Source organism: Taudactylus pleione, unplaced genomic scaffold, assembly GCF_031769625.1.
Source record: "Taudactylus pleione unplaced genomic scaffold, aTauple2 ptg000201l, whole genome shotgun sequence".
Lineage (NCBI taxonomy): Eukaryota > Metazoa > Chordata > Amphibia > Anura > Myobatrachidae > Taudactylus > Taudactylus pleione.
This window is the reverse complement of record NW_028284603.1, coordinates 28,793,372-28,815,779: the sequence shown is the minus strand read 5'-3', so window position 1 is coordinate 28,815,779 and position 22,408 is coordinate 28,793,372. Positions and strand designations below refer to the sequence as shown.

At 47.1% G+C, this 22,408-nt stretch overlaps 1 protein-coding gene and 1 long non-coding RNA gene across 4 annotated transcripts in view; both read right to left on the bottom strand.

Annotated features, from left to right (window-relative positions):
* The window catches only part of HHAT (hedgehog acyltransferase), a 477,149-nt gene that overhangs the window by 171,491 nt on the left and 283,250 nt on the right, over positions 1–22,408 (bottom strand). The window lies entirely within an intron of this gene.
* Positions 404–20,675, bottom strand: LOC148518268 (uncharacterized). Its single transcript, XR_015878981.1, has 3 exons — positions 20,558–20,675; positions 8,265–8,414; positions 404–496 (listed from the first exon to the last, which is right to left on the bottom strand). It is a non-coding gene; the product is annotated as an uncharacterized LOC148518268 (long non-coding RNA).

The following is a 22,408-nucleotide window of genomic DNA, read 5'->3' as shown; positions in this document are numbered from 1 at the left end:
TTATAGTCCTGTATTTACTGCATGTTATGTGATATTTTAATTGTTGCAGAGTCCGGTCTCAGAATCAGGCCATGTAAGTGCTTCTGCTAAACTGCAAGATTAATGTAGTCTGTTTTGTATACCCCTTTCTCATTCCAGAAGTGACTATTTCCTCATACAAATCCTCCCCATCTATCTCTGACCATTGCCCCATTTATTATTATTTGAATTTTTCTTTCCTCTCTTCCTTGGCTCAACATATATATTTGTCCTCTTGTTTGATTCTATGGGCCAAATGTAATTGGTTGTGATTTTTTTAAATGTGTTTTTGACGTTTAATTCGCAATTTTTCTGAACTCTCAAATGTAATAGGATGTGAGAACAGGCACATTCGCATGGTTCTTACCTTTAGCAAAGTCGCGATTTTCAAACTCGACTCCAGATGTTTTCCAATGTTAAAGATAGAACTCGCCAAATGTAATAGGGTTCCAGTTTTAAAATCGCATCCAAAACAATACTAAAAATCGCACAAACATTAGACCAGGTTGAGTTTAATGACATTTTCAGAAATGTAACAATTCAGAGGCTAATTTTCCCAGGTGAACTTCATAATTATCAATTACATCTCTATATAAACCACACCTACAGCCATTGCACCTGTGAGGGTTTTAGAAATGGAGTTTGTACAGTCTTCATTGAAGTTGTATGCTTGTGGCCTGCTTACTATGGTGGAGCTGTGCTGGAGGAGGGCACAGGAGCATCACCAGATCCAGGTCCCTATTAGGCTCTGTGCCATGCGAGGATATAGAATGAGGATGGACCTGGACTCCCTCTCAGATTATGAGAGGGTTCAGTTATTTAGATTGAACCACACAAACCTCATGACCCTATATGAGCAGATGGAGAGATGATTTGGAGCCTTTGGCTGGTAGCAACTATGCAGTGCCTGGGTTGTTTAAATTAATATGTGCCCTGCATTCTTTTTGCCACAGGCTCTTATCAGTCAGTGAGCAGAAGAGTGCTGGGGATTACACAAACCACTTTCTCCAGGCATTTAGTGTTATCTCCCTTGAAGAAGTTTTGGCGATATATATCTCATTCCCCCATCGTGGGTCCGAGTGGCAGGACCCAAGGGTAGCTTTCTATCAGCTCTCAGCATTGCCTAATGTGCTGGGAACCATAGACTGCACCCACATTGGGATAAGATCACCGCATTTGAGGGGATATGTCTATGTACATAGACATGGCTACCACTGCCTCAATGTGCAGGTGGTCTCCGATGCTAACCTCAAGATTCTCAGTGTGGTTGCAGATTACCCTGGGTCTTTCCATGATGCCTATATCCTGTGCCAGTCAGCCCTGTGGGATAGGTTTGAAGAAGGAGACATGCCGGAGGGCTGGCTACTTGGTATGTTGTTTTTGCTGTATAACATTTATGTAATTATTGCAGAACTAGAACTAGGTGTGTGTTAGTATTTTTCTAGTATATAGTTTAAAATAAACATGTGATTACTGCCCAGCATAATGTGTAATTGTAGCTTATGATGGTGTTTGATTAATAGCATGTTTATTGTTCACCAAAATTGCAAGTATTGCCAAAAATAATTTTGTTTTATTATTTTTGGTTTGTTTAGGGTCATTAAATTATTAAAATGCTCTTGGTTAATTATTGTTTTAAGTAAGTTAACACCCTCTTTCATCAATTAGGTGACTCAGGATATGGGTGTCAGACTTGGCTCATGACACCTCTGTTGATACCGCGAGGCCCTTCACAGCACCGGTACAACAGCGCACACATTGCTACACGGTCATTAAGCATACGTTTGGGGTGCTGAAGAGCAGGTTTCATTGTTTGGACCAGTCAACTGGCATCCTCCTTTACGATGTGCGTAAAGTGTGTGACATCATCCAGCTATGCTGCACGCTCCATCGCCTGGCCCTGGGGCAAGGCCATGATGAACTTGGGGACATTGCAGCAGTTGTGGAGGAGCCGGACCCTTTACCATCAGAGGTGGGGATGAGATTCGGCAGAGGATCATACAGCAGTATTTTTCTAGTAAGTATATTTAACATAATTGTTATGAATGTGTAAATAATCAACTTGTATGCCTACAATAAGATTACTGAAAATGTCTGTACATTACACAGGGGACTGAGCTCTATCCGTGAAAAATTCTGCATTCTTTATATATATATATTTTTGGCAAGGAATGTCTGGTAAGTTTTTTCGAAATTCTCACAAACCCCATTAAACTATCTTTTGTACAAATAATATGAGATATGGTAAGAACTTACCTTTGTTATCTCTATTTCTACGAAGTCCATAGGGTTCCACAGGATACCTTGGGGGTATAGGTGATGACGTCAGGCATCGGGCACCATAGAGTTAAGTTTTCAGCCTCCCAGGATGCACTAGGGTCCCCCTCCTATACCCCGCCCCCGAGCCAAGGCATCTCAGTTACGTACCAAGCCATAGGCCGGAGGAGGAGAAGGAAGAGAGAGAAAAAAGATCTGGGCACACACAAGAATCACATTCTCACCAGAGGGGGACGGAAAAACCGGTGACCAGAGCAAGGCTCATCTGCAGCACAGGTGCGACAGGGCGGGAGTCCTGTGGAACCCTATGGACTTCGTAGAAATAGAGATAACAAGGGTAAGTTCTTACCATATCTCATATTTTCTACATCAGGGTCCATAGGGTATCCACAGGATACCTTGGGGATGTCCCAAAGCAGTATCCTTCAAGGGTGGGGACGCCCTGTGCTGAAAGGAGAATCCGCCGCCCGAAGGAAGCATCGTGAGAGGCAAAGGTGTCAAACGCATAATACCTCACAAAGGTATGGACAGAGGACCATGTGGCAGCCTTGCAGATCTGGACTGCAGAGGCACCACGTCGAGCTCCCCACGAAGGACCCACAGACCTAGTGGAATGAGCCCTCACAGAGGATGGAACCGGAAGGCCTCATGAAGATAAGCTTCTGAAATTGCCATATGAATCCAACCTGCCAAAGTTTGCTTTGAAGCAGGCCAACCCTTTTTACGGAATCCATAGAGGACAAACAAGGCGTCCGACTTCTTAAACGAAGAAGTGCGGTCAACATAAATCCTTATGGCCCGCACAACGTCCAAAGTGGCCTCACCCACAGAAAGATCAGGTGAGTTAAAAGCCAGCACAACAATTTGCTCGTTTATGTGGAAACTTGAAACAACTTTGGGAAGGAATCCAGGATGAGTGCGCAGCACCGCCCTGTTCCTATGAAAAATTAGAAAAGGGGGTCTACAGGAGAGAGCCCCTAAGACAGAAACACGTCTGGCCGAAGCAATGGGCAGAAGGAATACTGTTTTAGCTGTCAGCCAATTAAGGTCCACTGAGCCCAGTGGTTCAAACGGCGGTCCCTGGAGAGCCCTCAGGACCACAGCTAAATCCCAAAGCGCCACTGGTGGAACAAAAGGTGGCTGAATTCGAAGAACACCTTGCATAAAGGTGCCCACATCAGGGATTGCAGTAATCCTACGATGGAACCAGACTGACAGGGCAGACACCTGCACCTTCAGAGAAGCAAGGCGAAGCCCATGGTCTAGTCACGCCTGTAGGAAAGCTAACACTCCCGAGGGGCGTAACCTCTCGGTCGACACCACTGAAAGAACGTATGCCACACACGATGGTATATCCTAGCAGAAGATGGTTTCCGAGCTCTTAGCATAGTTTGCACTACAGAGCTGGAAACCCCCCTGGACCTTAACATGGCCGTCTCAACAGCCACGCCGTCAAAGATAGCAGAGTCAGGTCCGGGTGAAGACAAGGACCCTGTGACAGCAGGTCCGGTCGTAGGGGCAACCGCAGAGAAACGTCCATGGACAGACTCTGAAGGTCTGAGAACCAGTGCCGCCTGGGCCACGCAGGAGGTATCAACTCCTGTTTCAATTTCTGGATTACCCGTGGAAGAAGGGAAAACGGAGGAAAGAGATAAGCAAACCGGAATGTCCACTGGACGGACAGAGCATCCACCAGAGACGACTTTTCGTCTCTTGTTCGAGACCCGTACACTGGCAACTTGTTGTTGTGCCGTGATGCCATGAGGTCTATCTCTGGAAGACCCCACCTGTCCACCAGAAGTTGAAAGACGTCCTGGTGCAGAGACCACTCCCCCGGATGAACGTCCTGGCGAATGAGAAAGTCCGCCTCCCAGTTGAGGACTCCCGGGATGAATACTGCTGATATGGCCGGGAGATTGCGCTCTGCCCAGACCAGGATGCGGGACACCTCTACGAGTGCCGCCCGACTTCGGGTTCCTCCTTGCCGATTTATGTAGACCACGGTGGTGGCGTTGTCCGGCTGGACCTGCACGGGGTGACCTTGGAGAACCCGATGTGCCTGCTGGAGAGCCTTGAAAACCGCACAGAGTTCCAAGATGTTTATTGGAAGCTCCTGTTCCGCCTGAGTCCACCTGGCCTGGAACAAGTGTGGACCCGTGACCGCTCCCCAGCCCCGAAGACTGGCGTCCATTGTTAACAGGACCCAGTTCGCCACCCAAAACGGACGACCCTGGTTGAGATGGGTCGTCTGCAACCACCAGGCTAGGGATAGGCGAACCTCTGGAGTGAGCACCATCGCCTGGGACTTTAGACTCTGAGGCAGTCCATTCCATTTGGACAGGATCAATTGCTGCAGAGGTCTGGAGTGAAACTGGGCATATTCCACCATGTCGAATACTGACACCATGGAGCCCAGTAACCTCATCGCCGAGTGCAGAGACACTCGGCGACTCTGCAGACAACTGCGCACCTTCAACTTTAAGGCAGAGATCTTTTCCCCCGTCACAAAGATCCTCTGCTGACTGGAGTCCAATAAGGCTCCGAGGTGAAGAATCCTCTGAGATGGGATCAGGGTGGACTTTTGCCAGTTTATTAACCAGCCGTGACGTTGCAGAACTGTAATCGTCATGTTCAAGTGGCGTAGAAGGAGCTCTGGAGATCCTGCTACCAACAAAAGATCGGCTAGGTATGGCAACAAGCGGACTCCCTGCAGCCGCAGATAAGCCGCCATGACCGCCATGACCTTGGTGAACACTCGTGGTGGTGTCGCCAGGCCAAAAGGTAACGCCCGAAACTGGAAGTGATCATTGCGGATTGCAAACCTGAGGAACTGTTGATGGCGTAAAAGAATAGGGACATGCAGGTAAGCATCCTGTATGTCCAATGACACCATGTAATCCCCAGGTTCCAGCGCCAGAATGATGGACCGTAGGGTCTCCATCCAAAAACGCGGCACCCGCAAGGACTTGTTGAGGGCCTTGAGGTTGAGAATCGGACGGTACAACCCATTGGGTTTCTGCACCAAAAATAGATTGGAATAGAAACCCTGGCCCCTCTGGGAGAATGGAACAGGCACTATAACTCCAGCCTGGAACATAGGCCCTCATTCAGAGCCGTACGCTCTGAGCAGAGCGCACGCTCTGAATGAGGGCCGGCCTCCATGAAAATGGAGCGTCCTTCTGGACGCTCGTATAGCTGTGGGTCACCACCCACAGGCTATACAAGCGTGCATTTTGATGGCCGCGATGGTCGAGACCATCGCGACCATCGAAATTGCGAGCCGGAGCCTGCGGTTGAGGTTTTCAACCGCAAGCTCCGGAGTGATTTTGGCTCTATCAGAGCCAAAATCACTCCCACTGACATCACTAGTGATGTCAGTGGGCCGGCTTTTGACGGGAGGTGTTCCCGTGGGAACGCCCCCGTCAGGGAGGCACGACACCCGGCACGCCTACCAAAGGGGGCGTGCTGTCAATCAACATTGGCGGACAGCCGCTCGCGAGTGGGTCTGAATCAGGCCCATAGTGTGCAAAACCTTCCGCAGTTCCACGGCTTTGTTCCGGTCTAATGGAAGGCCTGTGGTGAAGAATCGGGATGGGGGCCTGTGCTGAAAGGAGAGGACATACCCGTGAGAAACCACCTCGTGAACCCAATTGTCTGTCGTGGTTATCGACCAACACTGGGCAAACTGCAGCAGGCGGCCTCCCACTTTGGGATCCCCCAAAGGGAGGCCCGGACCATCAGGCCGCAGGCTTGTTATCTGACTTAGGGGCCGGACGTCTGGTACTCCAGGCATGTTTCCGGGGCTTGACCGATTTTTTGGGGCCAGCCTGTCGGGGAAAAGATTGTGCTTTAGGCCTACCCTGGGCCCTGTAAGGCCGAAAAGACGACGTACCCGAACTGGAAGGGACCGCAGCAGACGGGAGACATGCAAATTTGGCTGCTGCCAGCGTGGCTACAATTTTGTCCAGATCCGGACCAAAAAGGACTTCTCCATTAAAAGGCAAAGCTTCCAAGCCCTTTTTGGAATCAGCGTCCGGCTTCCAAGATCACAACCATAAGGTGTGACGAGCAGCTACAGCTGCCGAAGAAATCCGAGATGTTAGGGTACTGATATCCAAGGCCGCTTCATTGATGTAAGTGGCCGAATCCCAGAGATTGCCTACCAACTCGGCCTGTTCAGCTGAACAGTCGGAATCCAAAGACGCTTCCAAACTATCGGCCCACCGCTCCATAGCTCTGGCTACCCAACATATGGCCATAGCTGGTCTGGATGCCCCCCCCCGCGAGGGAATAAATGGACTTTAGGCAGATCTCCACCTTACGGTCCGTAGCATCCTTCAAGGAGGACATGGAGGGCATGGGCAATGTGGCACTTCGGACTAGGCATGTCACATGAGAATCCACTTGTGGAGGGGATTCCCACTTAGAAAAATAATTGTCCGCAAACGGGTAAGCCACCGCTAAGCGTCTTTGAGGCTGATACCGTTTACCAGGGTGTTTCCACGCCTCCTCTAAATGGTCTACTAACTGACCCGAAAGAGGAAACACTGTGGCGTCACCCTTAATATCCTTAAAAAAGGCATATTTGGACTTGGACACCGGAGGATCGTCATCCTCAATAACTAAAGCTGTGCGGACTGCCCGAATAAGGCCAGGAATATAAACCTTGGACTTAGCGTCCGACTCTTTAGTACAGAGAGGATCTTGGTCAGATAGATCCAGAATCTCCCCATCATCGGGCGTCACGTCGTCATCCTCATAAGGAGCGGACAGAGACGCCACCGGCTGCTTATGTGGCCGCAACACAGACTCCCCTTGTAACACGTCCGACAAATGCTGTACAGAACTTGTCAGTGAAGTAACCCACGCCGGCTCCTGAGAGACCTGGGGAAGGGAAATAGGGAAATAGGGAGACTGTGGGGTACCATAAGTTGTCTCGGGAAACCCTGCATGGGTGACGACACCACTGACTGCTGGGACAATCCCATCTGTGAAAAAGCGCCTTCCCTGTACACAGCGGGGGAGGCGCCGGCTGTGTACAGGGAAGGCGCGCTCCCCTGGCATGCAATTAACCCTTGGGACGCTGCAGCGCTACCGCTCAGCTGCGGTCCGCTGTCCCAGGGGGTAGTGGAAGCGCAGGTTGGTTACCTGGCTCCATGCTGCAGCCAGTCCCCAGGGAGCCCCCTGCCTGGGGACTCTGGACCATGTGTTCAGCAGGGACCCACCGCAGGACCCCGCTGCTTACCTGCTGCCCCCTTGAATCCGGCCATGGTCCAAAACATCTGGGGTCACCACTAGCTGTGACCCCAGATGCTTACCAGCATCCCCGGATCAGAACCGGCGTTCTGGTACCGGCGGGGGTGTAGGGAAGACAGCATGGACGTCAGTAGCGACTGTCCATGCTGTTCTTCCAGATGGGCAGCCACAGCTGCCGCGAAGAAAACTTCAGGGGCTATCCTTAGCCCCCCTCTAAACAGGTGCTCCGACTCCGGCCGGGCACCAACGAAACTGAGATGCCTTGGCACGGGGGCGGGGTATAGGAGGGGGACCCTAGTGCATCCTGGGAGGCTGAAAACTTAACTCTATGGTGCCCGATGCCTGACGTCATCACCTATACCCCCAAGGTATCCTGTGGATACGCTATGGACCCTGATGTAGAAATGCTTGCTTACATAATTTAAAAGAAAATTTCACATTTGTCACAGTTACTGCACTATATCATGTATTTATTTAATATTCCAAAAATACTCCTAAATTAGAATGTTATCAAATGGCAAAGTTCTGTAGAGCAACAAATCCCAGCATGCACAAACATTTGAAATAATTTACTCTGTTCAATCATGTCACAGCATACTTGTATGTGTTGTTCTACAGCAGCAGTTTATTGTACACTAATAGAGCAGCACTAACACCCAAGTTAATTATGCTAGTACAAATATGTAATATGATAGTATTGTTATGTTACTCACCAATAGGGGTTGGAGGTCTGTCTGTATCCTCAATCTGAGTTCTGGGTGGAATTATCTGTTTGAGCTCTTGTTCATAAGATGTGTAGTGTATGGGGATGTGATGGCCACCACCGGTCTTGTGGACCTGCTTAACGTCATCCACCATTTTCCCTTTTAACACACGTTTGATATCGTTAGAGCGCTTTTTATCGTTTGAAATGTCACGTCTGCAGCTACTGACAGCATTAACAGCTTCTGTGATGCCTACCCACATTTGTTTCTTTCTGGCTAGGGGGGGGTACAGTGTGCAGGTTCTCCCAGTAGACGGGTGAACACTGGTATCATAGCATGTACCAGTGCTCAATTTTCTTCACATGTGAAGCGAATATTATGCCTACAGCCTATCTTCCCGTGAAAAGGACCAGCAGACTCCTCCTCCTCTTCATCCTCCCCCTCATCTTCATTCTCCTCCTCCTGTGTGTCTTCATCCTCCTCCTGCACTTCCTGGTCAGACATACTTTCTTTCTCCTGATGACTCTGCCTGACAAACACCTCCTGATCCTCCTCCTACTCCAGCCTCTGCTGAACTTCCCCAGCCTTCCTGCTTGCCATGCTGCCTCACTGTCTCTGCAGACCACACCTCCCTTCTCATGCACTTAGCTCCTCACTCCCTATCAAAGAACAAAATGGTGGCTCAGGGGTTTATATAGTGGGTGTGATGCCTAAGTCATGGGACTTTGGCCTGCCAATGGGTGATTATCTCGGTGACAGTTTGCCTGCTGAAATGAATCTCGCATTCCGGTTGGTCTGAAATTCATGGGTTTACCGGGAAGTATTCTTGCGAGAAGTCGCATGCAAACAATGTATGTGGCTGAAATATCGCTACATATTACATAAGCAAATTGGGAAAGATACTCGCAACTTTAAAACCAGCGAATTGGTGCGAATGCATATGTGCGAAAAAACTCACACTCTATTACATTTGGCTCCATAAGTCTATGTTAAATATTTTATACCTTAATTGTGTCTGATATTTTTGAAATTATTTTCCACTATCCCCTTTTTCTTTTCTGTACCTCACAGATCACTTGATATTTTCCCCGGTAAAAAACAATATTAGAAAAAAGCACCTTGGTTTTGCATGGTGCGCCTACAGCTGTTGCCTGATCGCTGCTTCACATGTATGCACTTGGGAGCAGCCTCGACTAGTGAAAGTGCGCAATGATATACAGAGAGGCAGGAACATCTGTAGGAACTGCACTGGGCAAAAGTGTAATATTGTTGTATTAAAGTCCACTACTCAGTTTAGCTTTATTTAAGAGTACTGTTTTGTGACTGTTGTGTGTGTGTTATGTTCTGGGTTGTTTGTGGACCCGGGGTGGTAGCAGGAGTGATCACAGAAGCAGATTTGAAAATAAAACTAGGATCTTTAATAAGTGCTTGAGTAGACATATAATGTGGCAGTAAATAAAAGTCCAGGATTATATAAATGTGCACAAGAGTTCTGTGGTGGGAGCAAAAAGGGTTAATGTCCAAATAGAAACAATTAGAGCTGTCCAGGTGTGCAGGTAGTGAAACTGAAAATAAACAAGCCAGGTTTGCAGGTAGTGAACTGAAGCGCAGGATGTCAGCAGGCTCAGGCACTCAGGTATGGGCAAGGGTGGTGGAGGAAGCGGGGTAGTCCAGTGGGAGCTAGGAGCTGACAGGCAGACTGGCAGACAGCGAATTCACAGGAACAGGAAAGCACAGAGAACTCCCTCTCAGCTAGGCTGAGATACACGTTGCACTGGCAAAGAAGGAAGGCACTGACCCTTCCTAAATACCCCATGCCGTGCTGTTACTGGCCGGAGGGAACATGTGACTCACCAGGATTGGCCAGCCGCATCACATGGCCAGAACGCAAGATGGCGGCGCCCATGCCAAATGGAACGGAGACGCCGCCAGGCCTCACCAGCGCAGAGTGACAACAGGCCCGCACAACAACGCGCGCAGCCAAAGCCCCCCGCCAGACACCAGCTCCGCCACCAGACAGCCCGCGCCACAATGACCTCACAGGTAACACTCGCCTAGCGCCATGCTGAAATACCCTGGCCGTTACAGTGTGTAACAGGGACGTAACTCCCAGAGACAATGGAGGCGCCTGCCTCAGGACACCAAGCCCTGAAGGGGCTACTCCATCTATAGCATGTGCAGCAGCACTTGTGTGGTTCATAGAGGAAAACGAGTGTGACCACTGATCTTCCACTGCAGCTCTGTCGTGATGCACCCGCTGCAGCATTGATCAGCTTTGTACTGGGAGCCCTGCTAACAACTGCAATAAAAGTCAGGAAGGCTCCTGCCGGATACCCCTCAGGCTGCACTACAGCAAGCATTGGTGCCCCCGCCACTGCTGCTGGACAGTGAGACACCTGCCTGATCTCCTATCCCAGGGACCAGAGATACAAAGAGCCATGCGCCGGTAACCGCTGATTCTGCATCCCAACAGACGGAGGCTCACCAGCATATTCTGCTGCAGAGTCGGCTGAAACTCTGTGAATCTGGGGGGGCACCAAACTCTAACTCGCCTACGAGCTTACGCCCCTGGTGTGTACAGCTATTTTTATAACATTGCTTGGAAAGCTCATTAAACGCTCAGGTTTTACCCTACACTATGCTTTTAATTAGGCTCATTCTGCAGAAAATAACATTTTCAGGAGCACACTACGTAATAGTAAAAGTAAATAACCTGTTTGCGGAGCAGGAAAGATGCGTAGAATGCACTCTATCTACCACTTTACCTCATTATAATAATCTCACTCAAAATTCTCATTTCCACACCTGTGAAACAAAAACAAATTGTGCTTCTCAATCTGCCCAACCTTCCCCACCCCCTTCTGACTGTAATAACTACCGCTCCTCAGCATGCCTCTGCAGGCGGTCCAACGTCGAGGCCCTTCTCAAAGCTACAGATATTTAGCAGTTAGTAAATGACCTTTAGGTCCTGAGTGAGTTACACGCAGAGGCGTCTATTGGCGGTCGTCAGTCAGCGACTTTATGCAAATGCCATTACCAAGTCCTTCCCTAATGTACATCCATATGGCAGAATGTGCAAGGTCTGAGATGCCCACTCTCATCGTCTGTGCACTCTGTAATACCGATGAATGCATCTTTAGATGCCACCATCGGTCGCACCATCAAAACTCGCACCAGTCCTATGGCATGTGCCATTTCTCCACCTGACTATGGCCTCCTCACTGCTCAAACATTATGAGGCCAAAAGAACATACAGCACTGCTTCTGCCATCGTATCCTAATCTCTCAACTCATTGAATGGGGAGGTTTCAATGACGTTCATTGCCACCTATTATCCACCACACAGCATCAATAGTGCACAGTATGCCAGCAGTACCTGTGATGCCCAGCAATATGCACAGCAGTAGTAGTCAAGCCCATTATTATGTACAGCGGTCTGTTAGTGCCCAATTGTAGCGTGCTAGAGCTATAAAAATAGATGTTAATAAATAAATAGGAATATGCCAATGTTACACATGCTCAAAATAACTGTAAAAATAGTTATTTATGTATTTTATTTCCAAATTATTAGTTTTTCTGTAAGAAAGCATGGCACCTGCTGGAGATGGACATTGTACTGTGTTTTTGCTTTCATGAGATTACAAATAACAATTTCACACCAGACATTGTATAGTTCATTTTTTTTAGTGCTTCATAACCTAAAATACATATAAAAAAGGTAACATACACAATTGGGTGCCATAACTTAATTGCAAAAAAATGTAATAAACAGCAATGCCTACTTTTTGCTTCACTTCAAACATCTTGAACAGTATGAAATATAATAATTAGCACCAATTTTACAATTCCATTACGGGAAATTGCAGGCCTGCTGATAGGAGAGACATTTCTCAGACATCCAGCTGATGTCAAAATAGCAGTCTTGTCTTTCAAAGTACTCTGCTGCAGCAAATACCATGATGGAGGGAAAGCTCAAAATAAATCTCTAAGAAGCTGATGATAGTTTGCGCACCTTATGCCCGCAACCGTAACTGTTGTTTTTTTTTATATATAGCTTTCTATTTCTAATATTCTAATATTTCTAATTCCTATTATTAGGAGAGACAGTGCAACACTGATTGACCCTCTTTTCACCACACTGATCCCAGTCACTATGGCACAAGTGCCTAATTGCACGCAGACCTTCTGTGATTCCCCCTGTAGATCAGGGCATGAGCCACTGCATGATGGGGATTTCTGGGAAAGTGGAGCGAGAGCTTGTGGGAAAGCTGCATGTGCGGTGCTGGTCTTACATCATTTGGCATAACATTAAATACAGGTTGTCAGCTTCTAATTCACCACCAGTGGTGACCAAGTAAAAGCTGGCATTACAATCCTTATTTCACGTCAGGTAACACAATACAGTAAGCTGCTTGAACTACGCTACTAATGGAGGTGGAAAAAGCCGCAGGCCGACAATTATATAGGTGTGTATGCAGTACCGTTAGCTTATAAAGCACTTGCAACGGTCGGGATTGGGATGTCGCATCTTATGGGCTATTTAATATTTGTCGGCCATACCTCACAATCCCACAGAAGCCCGTACACACTGATCTATGTCTGCACAGTGCTTACGGACCTCACAGGCAGAAGACATCGGGTCAAGCTGGGGACACAGCACTCAGCTGATCTGGAGCGTATATTAGCAGAGTGATCAAATAGGTATATACCCAGCTTTAGTGCTAATGGCCTAATTAGTGCCTTATGTTTTTAGGCACTATAGCCAATGTATTACTGAAACTTATCAGGACTGGTAACATGTTAAAATTTACTGCTATTGCTATCATGTTGTAGGTATTGCACAAGAGAATGAGGGGCATTTTACTGGGCACTACTAGAGCCAGAGGTGTAACCGGGTCTGGTTACACCCGATGCACACTCTGGGTACCCCAGTGGCCTCTCTGGGATCCTGATAACATGACTCCAGGGGCAGCCCAGCATCTCCAGTGACTGGGCAGCCAGCATTGTTGGCTCCTCTTCTATGACAGGAGCCGGGTGCTGCAGGAGAATGTCACACTGCAGCACTTGGCTCCTGTCACTGCAGAGGAGCCGACATTTTGGTGTCACCCACTCCGAGGGTGACACCCTGGTGCGTCCCGCACCCCCCGTCTGACACCACTGATTAAAGCTGCCATAACTGGACACAAACTATTGGTGTTTTATTACAGGGCACCACTACTGTTTCAGATATACACTATTATTTGGCATTACTATTACATAACAAGCTGGCAGACTTGAATCAGGAGTACAGAGGCACAATAATTGCAGCTAAAGGTAAAATTAGGTAGATCATGTACAAGGGGTTAGGACAGTGGTTCCCAAACTCAGTCTTCAAGGCACCCTAACAATCCAGGTTTAAGGATATCCATTCTTCTGTACAAATGACTTAATTAGTACGTCATTCGTTTTAATTAGAGATGTGCGGGTTCAGTTCTACTCGGTTACGTTCGGAGTTGAAAACCAAATCTTATTGGCTATCCAAAACACGTGACAGCTGATAGCCAATAAGATTCGTTTTTCAAATCCGAATGTAACCGACTAGAACCGAACCCGCACATCTCTAGTTTTAATTAAACCATATTTGTGCAATTATAGATATCCTTAAAACCTGGACTGTTAGGGTGCCTGGAGGACTGAGTTTGAAGACCACTGGCTTAGGAGACACAACCTTGACTAGGGGTAACTATTTTACAAAAGTTATTAAAATTTAATGTCAGAGAAAATATCTATAACTGGATTATGGATTAAACATTTACACACAGATTTGTTATGTCCTGGGTTGTTTGTGGACCCGGGGTGGAAGCAGGAGCGATCACAGAAGCAGATTTGAAAATAAAACTAGGATTTTTAATAAGTGCTTGAGTAGACATATAGGGCCTGATTCAGAGCCACTCGTAAGCGGCAGCTCGTTCGCTCCAAGCGATGTTTGCCCAACTGCGCATGCGTACGGATCGTTATACGCATGCGCGAACCAGTCAGTGCGGCCGAAATTCATGTGCTCGCAAAATAGCGAATGCCTGCTAATTTGAGTGACAGGATGAAGCGTATGTGGGTGGTAACAGGGGAAGGTGCTTGAAAACGGGGAGTGGAGATCCGATCGCAGGCGTGCTTAAAGGTCAAAACGGGCGTTTTATGGGTGTGCATATTTAAAACAGCAGCGTCATTGACCACGTCACTGGGTTTTTTTTAAGCCAGAACTGCTCGCAAAATTGTGGTAGCAAAAACCAACCACAAGAATAGCGAGCAGTTCATACCCTGTTCGATGTACTCGATTAATCTAATAAATAGCGGACATGACGTAGGATGCGAGCGGCCAGGGGGCGTAGTTTCCCAAAAAACTACCGCAAGTTTTGTACGCTCGTTCAGACCTAGAGGCGTGAACAGACCGCAAACAGCGAACGGTTCATTTGAATAGCCACCCCTATTTTCAGGACGAGCGAGCGCTAATTGCGTCCGGCTCTGAATCAGGCCCATAATGTGGCAGTAAATAAAAGTCCAGGAATAAATAAATGTGCACAAGAGTTCTGTGGTGGGAGTAAAAGGGTTAATGTCCAAGTAGAAACAATTAGAGCTGTCCAGGTGTGCAGGTAGTGAAACTGAAAATAAACAAACCAGGTATGCAGGTAGTGAACTGAAGCGCAGGATGTCAGCAGGCTCAGGCACTCAGGTATGGGCAAGGGTGATGGAGGAAGCGGGGTAGTCCAGTGGGAGCTAGGAGCTGACAGGCAGGTGGCAGACAGCGAATTCACAGGAACAGGATAAGCACAGAGAACTCCCTCTCAGCTAGGCTGAGATACAAGTTGCACTGGCTAAGAAGGAAGGCACTGGCCCTTCCTAAATACCCCATGCCGTGCTGTTACTGGCCGGAGGGAACATGTGACTCACCAGGATTGGCCCGCCACATCACATGGCCAGAAGGCAAGATGGCGGCGACCATGCCAAACGGAACGGAGACGCCGCCAGGCCTCACCAGCGCAGAGTGACAACAGGGCCGCACAACAACGCGCGCAGCCAAAGCCCCCCGCCAGACACCAGCTCCGCCACCAGACAGCCCGCGCCACAACGACCTCACAGGTAACACCCGCCTAGCACCATGCTGAAATATCCTGGCCGTGACAGTACCCCCCCCTTTTGGGGTGGCCTCAGGACACTCACCAGGCTTCTCCAGATGGGCAGAACGGAATCTCCTGATGAGCATGGACATCACGAGCATCAGTCCAGCAACGTTCCTCTGGACCGTAACCTTTCCAGTCCAACAAATACTGAAGATGACCTCTGCGCAGACGAGAGTCCAAGATCTGGGCGAATTCAAGCTCAACTCCTCTCTCCGTCTGGACTCGAGGAGAAGCAGGTAGAGCATTATGGAACTTATTCAGGACTAGGGGCTTTAATAAATAAACATGGAAGGAATTAGGAATTTTTAGGTATGGGGGTAACTGTAAACGGTAGGCCACTGGATTAATGACTTCTGTTATGGTGAAGGGACCGATGAAGCGGGGTGCGAATTTCATAGACGGAACTCTTAGACGAAGGTTCCGAGTAGACAACCAGACCTGGTTTCCTACTTGCATGCGTGGAACTATTCTACGCTTTCTATCGGCCTGGGTCTTATAGCGAGAGGATGCCTTCAACAAATCAGACCGTACTTGAGTCCAGATGGCAGCAAAATTCCGCACCTTGTCCTCCACGGCCGGAACATCGAAAACAGGCAGGCTTCGAAATTCGGGAACACGAGGATGAAGGCCATATACAACCTTAAATGGCGTTTCGTTAGTTGACGAGTGGTAGGAAGCATTATGTGCAAACTCAGCCCACGGCAGCAAGGCAGCCCAATTGTCCTGGGAAGATGACATAAAAATTCTTAAGAAAGTCTCTAGATCTTGATTAACTCTCTCGGTGGAGCCGTTGCTTTGCGGATGGTAGGCCGTGGAAAAGTTTAACTTCACTTGAAGAACAGAACACAAAGCCCTCCAGAATTTTGCAGTAAACTGCACACCACGGTCAGAGACAATTTCAGCAGGAAGGCCATGTAGACGAAATATGTGTTGGACAAACAACTGTGAAAGGTCAGGGGCAGAAGGTAACTTCTTCAACGGTATATAGTGGACCATCTTAGAAAATCGGTCTATTACAACCCAGATAGTGTTGAAGCCTTGAGAGACTGGCTGGTCTGTGACGAAATCCATGGAGAGATGCGTCCATGGACGTGATGGAGTAGGTAATGGAAGCAATTCCCCAGCTGGAGCTTGTCGTGATGATTTATGCTGGGCACAGGAGGAGCAGGAAGAGATGAACTCCATTATACCTGCCTTCATAGAAGGCCACCAATAGTGTCTTTTCAGGAACTCCAAGGTCTTCCGAGTGCCTGAGTGCCCTGCGAAGAGAGAGGAATGTTCCCAAGTGAGAAGCTGCTTCCTTAATTCCGGGGCCACAAATGATTTTCCCGTAGGAGCCTGAACTTGTAATGCGGCGAAAACTCTTGATTCCAAGACAGGGGTATTGCTTTGATTTTCAGATTGATCATCACAGAGGAGAGATCTCGATAGGGCATCAGCCTTCTGATTAAGTGCTCCAGACCGGAAGGTCAGGGTGAACTGAAATCTGGCAAAGAATATTGCCCAGCGGGCCAAACGAGGACTCACACATTGGAGGTTTTTGAGAAATAGGAGATTTCTATGGTCCGTAAATACAGTAAATGGAAACTTGGCTCCTTCTAGCAAATATCTCCATTCCTTCAACGCCAACTTTACAGCTAGTAGTTCTTGCTCACCTATGGCGTAGTTCCTTTCGGCAGGTGAGAATTTTTTAGAAAAGAACCCACAACGGATGGACTCGGTTGTCCTCATAACGTTGAGACAAGACTGCTCCCACAGATTCAAATGATGCGTCCACTTCCAACAAAAAAGGCCTGTCCAGATCTGGTTGTCGAAGAACTGGTGCTGAGATAAAGGCCTGTTTTAGAAGATGAAAGGCAGACTCTGCCTCAGGTGACCATTGGGCAGGATTAGCACCTTTGCGGGTCAAGGCTGTAATGGGAGCCAGCAGTGTAGAAAATCCCTTAATGAAGCGTCTATAATAATTGGCGAAGCCCAACAATCTCTGGATGGCCTTCAGTGTCTGAGGTCGGGTCCAGACCACGAGGTGGTATCTTATCAGGTATCAATTCAATTGGACAGTCCCATTCCCTATGAGGGGGTAAGATATTTGCTTGTTGCTCAGAGAACACGTCGGCGAACATCTGATATTCCTTGGGAATGGCAGAAGAAACTAATGGAACTGTCTTTCTCACAGGTCGAATTTTTGGAAGACAGGATTTCTGACAGTCCATACCCCATGAGATAAACTGCATAGAACTCCAATCAATCCTGGGATTATGTTGACGTAACCAGGGTAGACCAAGAACAATTTCTTGAGAGGCCTCTGATATCACTAGGAATTTTAAGGACTCAGAATGAAGTGCCCCAATTCGGACCAATACTGGTTGAGTCTCTTTGGTGACTATCCCGTTAGTTAGAGGGCGTCCGTCTATAGAGGTCAGAGAGATGGCATGGTTGAGAGACAAACAAGGAATCTGAAATTTATCTATGAAACTAGACGTTATGAAATTTCCGGCTGCTCCCGAGTCAAGTAGAGCAGTAGCAAAGACAGGTTTGGGGTTAAGATCCAAGGCTAGGGTAATCGTGAAATCTTTAATTTTTGGAGACGGGTTCATAACTCCTAACTTGATGTCTCCAGGGTCAGTTAGGATTTGGCATTTCCCGGTTTACGGGGATAGGAGATCAGCAGGTGACCGGACTCTCCGCAGTACAGACAGAGGTTCTTTTGCATTCTTCTCAGACGTTCTTCTTTGGAGAGGTGTGTATGATTCACCTGCATAGGCTCCTCTTCAGTAGGAGAAGGAATGGCTCGGGTAGAAATGGAGGGGGTAAATGACCTTTGCCGGTCAGTTCTGTTTTTTTCAGCCTGACGTTCCCTGAAGCGTAGGTCAACTTTGATACACAACGAAATCATGTCGTTCAGATTAGTAGGAAGCTCTCGAGTGACTAGATCATCCTTTAGTCGGTCTGACAACCCATGCCAGAAGGCCGAGGTGAGGGCTTCCTCATTCCATTTGAGATCTGATGTTAAAATACATTATTGTATACTATTGACTCTTGTGTTCCAGGTGTTCACTATGGGATTTGCCTAGGGGTTCTTTCTATCTCCAAAACTTATCATATACTACCATATAGTGTTCTGGTTAGCTGGTTTAAATAGATAAATCATATGCAGAAAAAGTCATATGTTTGTTAGATAGACAAAGTTCCAATGACAAGGTATATGCTCAAGTGTTAGATAATATTTCCATCTTCAGTGGATTGATATCGTTGTGAGGCAGATTATAGCAGTAGTTGTCCTTAGTAACTGGACGGTTGAAGCACTGATAGTTGTCTTAGTAACTGGGTCGGTGATGTTAAATAATCACAGGGTTGTACAGGCTATGCTCCTGATGAAGGTGCATAGGATTTATCAATATAAACCAGCTAACACAGAGCAACATTGTTGCAAACTATTGCTAATTTATATACACAAAGTTACCACTGTATGTTTTAAACAATTTAAGGGCCGTATTCAATTGCCGGCGAAAAGCCGAGATCGTTGAAAAGTTGTTGCCGGTGACGTAATTACGCCAGGCGAGAACTTTTCCCCGTATTCAATTCCAAAGACTTTTTTGCCGGTGCGAAAAGTCTGCGCCTTGTAACCAGCAGGAAAGATTCACCTCTGAAAGGAGGCGGAAAAAAGTGCAGAATTGGGGGTCTGGGGTGCAAAGTTTCGACAACACCCCTGCAGCCTTGGTACAGTGGGCCTAATTCAGACCCGCTCGCGAGCGCTAAGCGCTCACAAGCGGGTCGATGTTGGCCAAGTGCGCATGCGCACGACGGAGGGAGCTCCGTTGTGCGCATGCGCGTGACCCGGATAGCGACGGCCATGCCGTCGCTCCGGGTCTCGCTACAAAGGGGGCGTGCTGTCAATGTTGAGTGACAGCACGCCCCCTTTGGTGGATGTGCCAGGGGCGTGGCTGCCCAGACGGAGGCGTTCCCATGGGAACACCTACCGTCTGGGGCCCACCCCACTGAAAGAGCCAAAAGCACTCCAGGGCTTGCGGCCATGAGACCCTACCACAAGGGTCTCGTCGCAAGCCCGATGGTTGCGATGGTCTTGACCATTGCGACCATCTTCCTGGCCGCTCACTATAGCTGTGGGTGGTCACCCACAGCTATGCGAGCGGCCAGGAAGCCGCTCTAAAATTACAATAGGCCGGCCCTGATTCAGAGCGAGTGCTCTGTCACAGCGTCCGGCTCTGAATCAGGGCCAGTCTCCCAAAAGTAAACTGCGTCAAAAAAAGTGGAAAAAATAGTTTAGAACAACCCAAACAAGTACTTTCATTTTGGGGGCTAAAAAGTTCAAAATTGGGGGACAAACTTAAAAACTAGCGAAATAGACTCCAGGGGGTCTCCCAAGTATGCCGCAGGTGTTATGTCAGTGCATCTTTTGGGGGGTGTCAGGCTAATTTCCCCAAATCTGACCGTACTTTTCGCCATTCTCGCGTCCTTTGCAATTGAATAGGGCGAAAAGCGGTGATGAGCGTGATACTTTTCTGGAGGCAAAAAACTAGCGATGACGGCGAAATCTCTGGCATGCGAAAAGTCCCAGACTTTACGGGCCTTAGTGTCCCATATTGTGCTTTATATGCATTTTATGAAGAGTTTTTTTTATAGTATATGTGATTTTAGTTTATTTTTATGAGATTGTGGCAATACATATGAGATTGATTAAATGGGAATTAGTTTATGGGTTTGAATTATAGGATTGCGCAGCCAGTTTTCTAACATAAACTTTAGTTTTATCCCTACACATACTTTCTCCAAACCATTGACTTCAGCTGTGTTCCTCGTGACCCATCCTCTCCGGACTTAGCAGGCTGGCCACATGTGGTGTGTGCCTGATATCTACCCCAGCCAAGAGGTTCCTGGGAGCAACCAGCACTGTGACATGACTGACTAAACAGCAACCCAGAACAATTCTAACACAGGACACAGATGAGACTCTGCACAGTCAGCATTAGCGACACCCATAGTTTTCCAATATTGCCAACGATATTACAGCATGAGTGATCAGATATAGTATGTTGTTTCAAAAGCATGTTTTAAAACATTAACATAAAAGAAACTGTCACCTAAATCATCGCAGAATATGTTTGTTAGACACAGAAAATGTTTTACCTGCTTTATTTGAGGAGTAAACACTTCCTGACAGAATTTATTTCGGATATCAGCACATCAGACTTATTACAGCAATGCTTTTGATACAGTTCCAGCAGCTGCTGGCTGCAGATATGTAAAATATCTACACAGGGAAAATATGAAGAGGCTTCATGAAAATGAATTAGTTCAGTGATGTGAATCGTACTGTGCGCTAATGCCTAACTAAACAAAGAGAAATGTTACATATTCATTAGTTGTCCCAGTACACAGGCTTTGTTATGGAGGTGTGTGACGACAATTACACAGCGATCAGCTTGTGATACAATCTTACTAGTCATGATAATTCCCAATTCTGTTTTTTATGTGAAAGATGAGGCAATTACAAAATGATCTATTCTATTTTACTAACCACAAACTCACATACAAGTGAACGTGTTTTCAAGCGGCATACTTTCACAGGGTGCTGTTATATTTATTTAAAATGAACCTTTACCTATATGGAAAAATATTGGGCTAATAATTCAAATTGAGTTATCACTCAAGACTTTGGGGTGGTGTTTTAGTCCCCGGGTTATGTGCCCAAAGCTAATTATTCCATGGTAATCCCATGGCTAACGCGCGGTAAAACAGAGCTGCTGGGTTAAGTGCAAGTACCACCTTTGATTTGCCTAGGAACCACTAGCTATCCTGGAACTCTGTTCACACCTCAGGAGGATGCGAGTAGAAATCCATGTGTAGTGCACCATTGGGGCGAGTCTCAAGCTCACTGCAGGGAGTAATTGAATAGTTCCGGGCACATAAACCGGGAAGGTAAAAAACAGCTGTGTTTTCTAATATGAACAAAATACTAGTACTATGAAAAATATACCAGTAGATTATTTTGATACAGTATGGCGAACGAATTACTGATGAGTACGCGATGATGGCTCTGTGTCACCCACCCCTCCCTGATTATAAATATACACGGCATACACAAAGGTCTAGTATTGAGAAATCTGGCTCTATTGGTAAAGTACCTCCCTGTGTCCTTATACAGATGCTGATAATAATTGTAAATAATAAAGTAATACATATTAGAAATCCAAATTTGTTCCCTTCTGAGGGACAGTTCCCAAAAAAAGTTTTTCCAGAACATTGGTTTCAGATGAATTAACTTAGAGCTTACAGTACGTGTCTGCTACTGAGTTATATAAGTGACAGACATTTCTCTGGAGGACAAATGCACTGAAAACTATGTAAATAATTTTGCATTTAGGACAAATTTGAGAGTGACAATTGATCGCAAGAGGTGAGTTAAAGCCCCCATACATCTATGATGGATTGGGGCAATTCTCCGTTTTGCTGACGGCGGGGTTGGAGATTCGGGAATATTGAAAGAAAGATCTCGATTCCCCAATCCCAACCTGAAACTGGACAGAATGATCAGATTGGGGATTTTTCACACACAAAATTTCCCAGATTCCATGACAGATCGCCAAACATTGATGATGATGATGGAGTGGAGGCCCCTAGTCTTCCACACTGACTGTAGAACCAACAATATTGTGTCACATTACACAGTGACAAATAACATACTTGCTGACTTTTTAGCCATCCCAGAGGAGAGGTAACAAGTGGTAACTGCAGGGGATTGTAGCGACGTGATTTAATTTGTACCATCGTGCCTCACCAACTGACAGGATGCGAGGCCCAAGATCAGAACTGGGCACAGTTTAAGTAAAGATGGCATCTGATGCATCAAAGTATTTCATGGGCAATTGACTGAAGGCCTGGAGCACAGCCTATCCGTGGTAGGGGGAGAGCTATGGAAGAATGGTAATCCAATCTATTCAAGTAGCAGTAAAACTTTCACACTGCAGCTCATACATA